The sequence below is a fragment of the Pseudophryne corroboree genome, chromosome 9 (assembly GCF_028390025.1).
Source record: "Pseudophryne corroboree isolate aPseCor3 chromosome 9, aPseCor3.hap2, whole genome shotgun sequence".
Lineage (NCBI taxonomy): Eukaryota > Metazoa > Chordata > Amphibia > Anura > Myobatrachidae > Pseudophryne > Pseudophryne corroboree.
Genome location: NC_086452.1, coordinates 107,368,694 through 107,376,121, shown reverse-complemented (window position 1 = coordinate 107,376,121; position 7,428 = coordinate 107,368,694). Strand labels below are relative to the sequence as shown.

At 47.2% G+C, this 7,428-nt stretch overlaps 1 long non-coding RNA gene across 1 annotated transcript; it reads left to right on the top strand.

Moving 5' to 3' along the window:
• The first annotated feature begins 2,524 nt into the window (after nt 1–2,524).
• LOC134956750 (uncharacterized) lies at nt 2,525–6,735 on the top strand. The gene is made up of 3 exons (XR_010186146.1): nt 2,525–2,966; nt 5,299–5,708; nt 5,788–6,735. It is a non-coding gene; the product is annotated as an uncharacterized LOC134956750 (long non-coding RNA).
• The last annotated feature ends 693 nt before the right edge of the window (nt 6,736–7,428 follow it).

Here is a 7,428-nt window from a genome sequence, read left to right as displayed (position 1 = left end):
ATTGTATACTGGCACTGGGGGGGAATATTTGGCACTGTGGGGCAATGTATCTGGCACTAGGGGGGCAATGTATCTGGCACTGTGGGGCAATGTATCTGGCACTAGGGGGGCACCGTATCTGGCACTGTGGGGCAATGTATCTGGCACTAGGGGGGCACTGTATCTGGCACTGTGGGGCAATTTTTCTGGCACTGTGGGGCACCGTATCTGGCACTGTGGGGCAATATATCTGGCACTAGGGGAGCAATGTATCTGGGACTGTGGGGCAATGTATCTGGCACTGGGGGGCTCTCCCACATGCGGCTCTCCCCCCTCCTCCGCCGGCTCCGTCCTCCCACTGACAGGAGCAGCGGCATGGCCCTGCAGTGCATGCGGCTCTCCCCAGCAGCAGCAGGTTAGTCTCTCTCTCTCTCTCTCTCTCTCTCTCTCCTGTGGATGTGTTAAGTATAATTTTCATTTTTACAGGTACCCCTACCCTATTGGATTCTACTGGACAAGTGGACGTGATCGGCGTGGGATGTAGGTAAGTAATCTGTCTCTCATTTTTACAGGTACCCTATTGGATTCTACTGGACAAGTGGACGTGACCGGCGTGGGATGTAGGTAAGTATGTGTGAGTGTGTAAGTGTGTTTTAATAAATTTTTACTGTCACGGTGTGCGTGTTGTGTTTTTATTTGGGTATTTTTTGTTGTTGTAGAACTACAGGTACAGCGACCCTGTTATTTCCCTGCATGCTGATACTTGAGGTTCTCCAAGTACCAGCAAGCGGGGGAGGCTTGCTGGGCCTTGTAGTTCCACAACAAAAGACAATATTCTTTTCTTTACACACATGGCTATCAGCCTCCCATCCACCACCCACGGATGGGGGGGGGGGACAGCCTCGGGCTTCACCCCTGGTCCTTGGGTGCCTGGGGGGGGGGGGTGACCCCTTGATTTAAGGGGTTCCCACTCCTCCAGGGAACCCCGGCCAGGGGTGACTAGTTGGGGGGGGGGTATTGCCACGGCCGCAGGGACCTCCATAAATGTGTCCCCCGGCTGTGGCATTATGTCCCTGGCTAGTGGAGCCGGTGCTGGTTTTAAAAATACGGGGGACCCCTACATCTTTTGTCCCCCGTATTTTTGGAACCAGGACCGGACTAAGAGCCCGGTGCTGGTTGTCTAATTACGGGGAGCCTCTGTCCAATTTTTTCCCAGTATTTAAACAACCAGGACCGGCTCAAAGAGCCCGAGGCTGGTTATACTTAGGAGGGGGGACCCCACGCATTTTTTTTAAAAACTTTTTTAACACATTCAGACCCTTCCCCATTAAGTTAATGGAAGCCCTGGACAACAAAATTGCATTCATGTCCTCCTCCCACTCCCTTCCCAAACACTAATTATTATTTTTTCTATAAAAATGTACAATATATCACAAGTATGATGAGCAGGCAGGCAGCGGGCATTGGCGGCATCGGACTGGAGATGCAAATTAGTGGCGGAGGGCTGGGTCAGTTGATAGTGGGCGAGTTTGTAAGCCATTGGTGGTGGCAGCGCGCATCGGCTCATAGGCAGTAGTGGGCATTGGCTCGGCGGCGGTAGGGGTCATCGGCAGGATTCGGCGAACATTATGGCTGTAGTGCCTCACCAGCCATTGACCTCACCGCACGCCACTGGTAAAAAGTGGACTCTTGCCTGCCGTGATGTATAAAATGGGGACAATTGCCTGCAGTAATGTATAAAATGGGGATTCTGCCATGATGTATAAAATGGGGACACGTGCCTGCCATAATGTGTAAAAAGGGGGACACTTGCCTGCAGTAATGTATAAAATGGGGACTCTTGCCTGCCATAATGTGTAAAATATGGACTCTTGCCTGCTGTAATGTGGGGATTTAATGGATCAAGGGCATTGCGGAGTGTGGCATAATATGGTGCAGGGGGCATTACTGTGTGGGGCTTAAGATGGTAGAATTTTTATTATTTCCCTATGGTGGGCGTGATCTGTTGGTACACGGTCAAATACTGGGGTATGAGGTAGTCTTTTCAGATGAGGCACGCCTATTAAAAAGAGGCCTGGCCCATTTAAATAATGAGGGCACGCCCCCTTGCCGGGGGGATGCTGGCGACACATTAAGGGATGCATTTTTGGGGTGCTGCGTATTTTAATGTGATATATAGATATATATAGATAGATATATATAGATAGATAGATATCCTCTGTTCAGGCGGCACTCACGGCGAAGAAACAGGACAAGAGCCAAAGATGCTGTCAGCATCTTTGGCTCTTGTCCTGTTTCTTCACCGTGAGTGCTGCCTGAACAGAGGATGAATATCTGGGGAAGGAATGTTCCTTTCTTCAATGGGAGGGCACCGGCCTGTTTAATGTAATTTACTTGAAGGTATTGGGGTGCCGCCTGACTGGTCGTTGTATGTATGTATGTATATATATATATATATTGAAAAAAAAAATATATATATATATATATATATATATATATATATAATAGTATTTTTAGGCTTTTTGTATGTGACGGTTGTATTTTGTCGGCTAATTGTGTTATTTTATTTTCAACCAGCAATGTCATCTGAGGAGTACCGCCAATTCTGGTCAGGATTCATTGATCTGTACCATCACAACGAGTGCCTGTGGCGTGTCAGAAGCCCGGACTATGCCAACAGAATCAAGCGGAATCGGGCATATCAGCAGCTTATTGAGTACAGTAGAGGCAGAAACTCTGATGTCGATGTGAATTGGGTGAAGAAAAAAATTTCAAATTTCCGAACAGTGTTCATGAAGGAACGCAAGAAGGTGCAAGATTCACAGCGATCCGGAGCCGGGACTGATGAGGTCTATAAACCGATGCTGTGGTACTATGACCAAATTCAGTTCATTATAGAGCAAGAGGCGCGGGTAAGGTCACGGGACGCTCTAGATCCAGAGTCTCCAGTTCTTGTCGAAGAGGAGGCCCAGGAGAGTCTGGATCTGGTAAGTACACACACATTTGTTTCATATGCCACCCACCAATTTTGACATAGACCTAATTTTTGTTTCTCTAACGTCCTAAGTGGATGCTGGGGACTCCGTAAGGACCATGGGGATTAGCGGCTCCGCAGGAGACTGGGCACAACTACATATATATATACACTGCTCAAAAAAATAAAGGGAACACTAAAATAACACATCCTAGATCTGAATGAATTAAATATTCTTATTAAATACTTTGTTCTTTACATAGTTGAATGTGCTGACAACAAAATCACACAAAAATTATCAATGGAAATCAAATTTATTAACCCATGGAGGTCTGGATTTGGAGTCACCCTCAAAATTAAAGTGGAAAAACACACTACAGGCTGATCCAACTTTGATGCAATGTCCTTAACACAAGTCAAAATGAGGCTCAGTAGTGTGTGTGGACTCCACGTGCCTGTCTGGCTTCGCTAAAACCCACACAAGTGGCTCAGGTAGTGCAGCACATCCAGGATGGCACATCAATGCGAGCTGTGGCAAGAAGGTTTGCTGTGTCTATCAGCGTAGTGTCCAGAGCATGGAGGCGCTACCAGGAGACAGGCCAGTACATCAGGAGACGTGGAGGAGGGCAACAACCCAGCAGCAGGACCGCTACCTCCGCCTTTGTGCAAGGAGGAACAGGAGGAGCACTGCCAGAGCCCTGCAAAATAACCTACAGCAAGCCACAAAGTGCATGTGTCTACTCAAACGATCAGAAACAGATTCCATAAGGGTGGTATGAGGGCCCGACGCCCACAGGTGGGGGATGTGCTTACAGCCCAACACCGTGCAGGACATTTGGCATTTGCCAGAGAACACCAAGATTGGCAAATTCGCCACTGGCACCCTGTGCTCTTCACAGATTAAAGCAGGTTCTCACTGAGCACATGTGATAGACGTGACAGAGTCTGGAGACGCCAAGGAGAACGTTCTGCTGCCTGCAACATCCTCCAGCATGACCGGTTTGGCAGTGGGTCAGTAATGGTGTGGGGTGGCATTTCTTTGGGGGGCCGCACAGCCCTCCATGTGCTCGCCAGAGGTAGCCTGACTGCCATTAGGTACCGAGATGAGATCCTCAGACCCCTTATGAGACCATATGCTGGTGCGGTTGGCCCTGGGTTCCTCCTAATGCAAGACAATGCTAGACCTCATGTGGCTTTAGTGTGTCAGCAGTTCCTGCAAGACGAAGGCATTGATGCTTTGGACTGGCCCGCCCGTTCCCCAGACCTTAATCCAATTGAGCACATCTGGGACATCATGTCTCGCTCCATCCACCAATGCCACATTGCACCACAGACTGTCCAGGAGTTGGCGGATGCTTTAGTCCAGGTCTGGGAGGAGATCCCTCAGGAGACCATCCGCCACCTCATCAGGAGCATGCCTAGGCATTGTAGGGAGGTCATACAGGTACGAGGAGGCCACAGACACTACTGAGCCTCATTTTGACTTGTTTTAATGACATTACAGCAAAGTTGGATCAGCCTGTAGTGTGTTTTTCCACTTTAATTTTGAGGGTGACTCCAAATCCAGACCTCCATGGTTTAATAAATTTGATTTCCATTGATAATTTTTGTGTGATTTTATTGTCATTCAACTATGTAAAGAACAAAGTATTTAATAAGAATATTTCATTCATTCAGATCTAGGATGTGTTATTTTAGTGTTCCCTTTATTTTTTTGAGCAGTGTATATATATATATATATATATATATATATAGATGTATATATCCTCTGTTCAGGCGGCACTCACGGCGAAGAAACAGGACAAGAGCCAAAGATGCTGTCAGCATCTTTGGCTCTTGTCCTGTTTCTTCACCGTGAGTGCTGCCTGAACAGAGGATGAATATTTAGGGAAGGAATGTTCCTTTCTTCAATGGGAGGGCACCGGCCTGTTTAATGTAATTTACTTGAAGGTATTGGAGTGCCGCCTGACTGGTCGTTAGATAGATAGATAGATAGATAGATAGCAAGCAAAAAAATCCGCGGCACTCAGGGTCTTGTGAAAGCGTAATTTGTATTAAAACATCAACATAGTGGACACTATGTTGATATTTTACTACAAATTACGCTTTCACAAGACCCTGAGTGCGGCGAATTTTTTTGCTTGCTGTCTGATCTCCAACCGAGGGCACCGGGGCATTTTGGACACATAGAGGAGTGCCGGGCTGTCTTCACACGCTATATATATATATATATATATATATACACATATATATATATATATATATATATATATTCGTATTTTTAGGCTTTTGGTATGTGACGGTTGTATTTTGTCGGCTAATTGTGTTATTTTATTTTCAACCAGCAATGTCATCTGAGGAGTACCGCCAATTCTGGTCAAGATTCATTGATCTGTACCATCAGAACGAGTGCCTGTGGCGTGTCAGAAGCCCGGACTATGCCAACAGAATCAAGCGGAATCGGGCATATCAGCAGCTTATTGAGTACAGTAGAGGCAAAAACTCTGATGTCGATGTGAATTGGGTGAAGAAAAAAATTTAAAATTTCCGAACAGTGTTCGTGAAGGAACGCAAGAAGGTGCAAGATTCACAGCGATCCGGAGCCGGGACCGATGAGGTCTATAAACCGATGCTGTGGTACTATGACCAAATTCAGTTCATTATAGAGCAAGAGGCGCAGGTAAGGTCACGGGACGCTCTAGATCCAGAGTCTCCAGTTCTTGTCGAAGAGGAGGCCCAGGAGAGTCTGGATCTGGTAAGTACACACACATTTGTTTCATATGCCACCCACCAATTTTGACATAGACCTAATTTTTGTTTTTCTTATATTGCAGGATGCTACCCCGGAGCTGGAGGTGGAGCCTACCACAGGCCAAGGGGCAGAAGTGGAGGAGCCGTTGGCTCCCCCACAGGCGCCCCCAGGAAGACCGAGGCGCACGGCAAGGAGGACCGCTTCTGCCCCCTATAGCAACCCCTCTGTCTCCCAGCAGTTTTTTCAACGCGCTGAGGAGGTTTTGCATAGGCCCCCAGATGCCGAACAACAATTTGGCAATTTTATTGCATCGGAAATGCGCCTGATGACGGATGAACAAAAATTCATCCTCCAACGGTTAGTCTCTGAGGCTACCTCACGCGGCAGGCGCCAAACACTGGTGCCGGCGTGTGAGATAGTGCCAACTGACCCTTGGTTTCACCCAAATTTGGCCCGTCCCCCCTTCCCAAACAACCCCCCCCCCCCCATGGAGCATGCGCCGGTAAACCCCCCTCAGCAACCGTATTTTTTTCCGTCGGGAGCCACACAGCCCAGCCCCTCCCCCCAATCTAGCACCTCGTCCAGTGGCATGTACTCTGACATGCCGAGTACACAGTCCTCTGTGCTGGGCGACCCACGCTTTTTTAATTTATAATTAGTTTTTTGTACCCGGTTTTTTAGTTTTGTTGGAAAAATCTGCTGGTGACCTTATCCTACGCTCTTGCTCAAAGTGAACTGAAGTCATTAGTACTGCAGCGTCGGTTTTGTGACCTCTCTGTCCCGGACTACGGATCGTTGTGATGACTGCACTTCTTGTGTTCCTTCAAGACTGTTCGTAAATTTGTGGTTGTTCTTCACCCAAGGCAAAATCGCACTGTGTTTGCCTCTACTGTACTCGGGTATGCCCGATTCCTGTTCTGTTGGCATAGTCCCTGTCAAAAGGCACTCGTTCTCATGGTACATCGTATGAATCCTGGCCAGAGTTGGCAGTGTCAGTTGATTATTTTTATAAAGTTGTAAAAAAAATCAAAATGTGTTGTGTATTTTTTTTAAAAAATGTTATAAAGTTTATATTGTGTTAGGGCGTTTTTACTAACTGCCATTATAGCATTTTTAGGTGGGGGGTGGTGGATTTAGCTGGGGGATGGGTAGTGAGTGTCCATGGAATGGAGGTGGGAATACTGCTCATTTAGATGGAGGTCAGCTGTATCTGCTTAGGAAATGCTAAGTTACAGTAAAACACTGTATCATAGCATTTTGTATGCATATACACCCACAGTCGCACAAAGACTATTGATGCAACACACATTTTAATGGCAAAAAAACGCACCGAAAGACGCTTTGCTCTACTGGGTCATGCCATGGTAAGGTGAGACTAGAAGCGCTGATTAACATCAGTGTTCTCCAAATACCCGCTATAGGGCATTTTCATGTGCAACAGACAGCGGGATACTTATTTAAAAAAATTTAGTGGGTCCTACAGAAAGTGCTGTGAGTCAGTCCTTTGTGCACCTCTGCCAATACTGAAATGGTATTGGATGAGGCGCACACAGGACTCTGACTGACATTGCGTCCTGAAGGAAGCAGCTCATTATACTCTGTGCCCGTCTTAATAGCTAATCACCGCCTGTACCTCCAGTCCTGAGACCTTCGTCCTGCCAGATTGACAGAACACAACTCCAGCCTCCAAGCACCCCACACCGTGTTGTGTGACGGCGGCTCA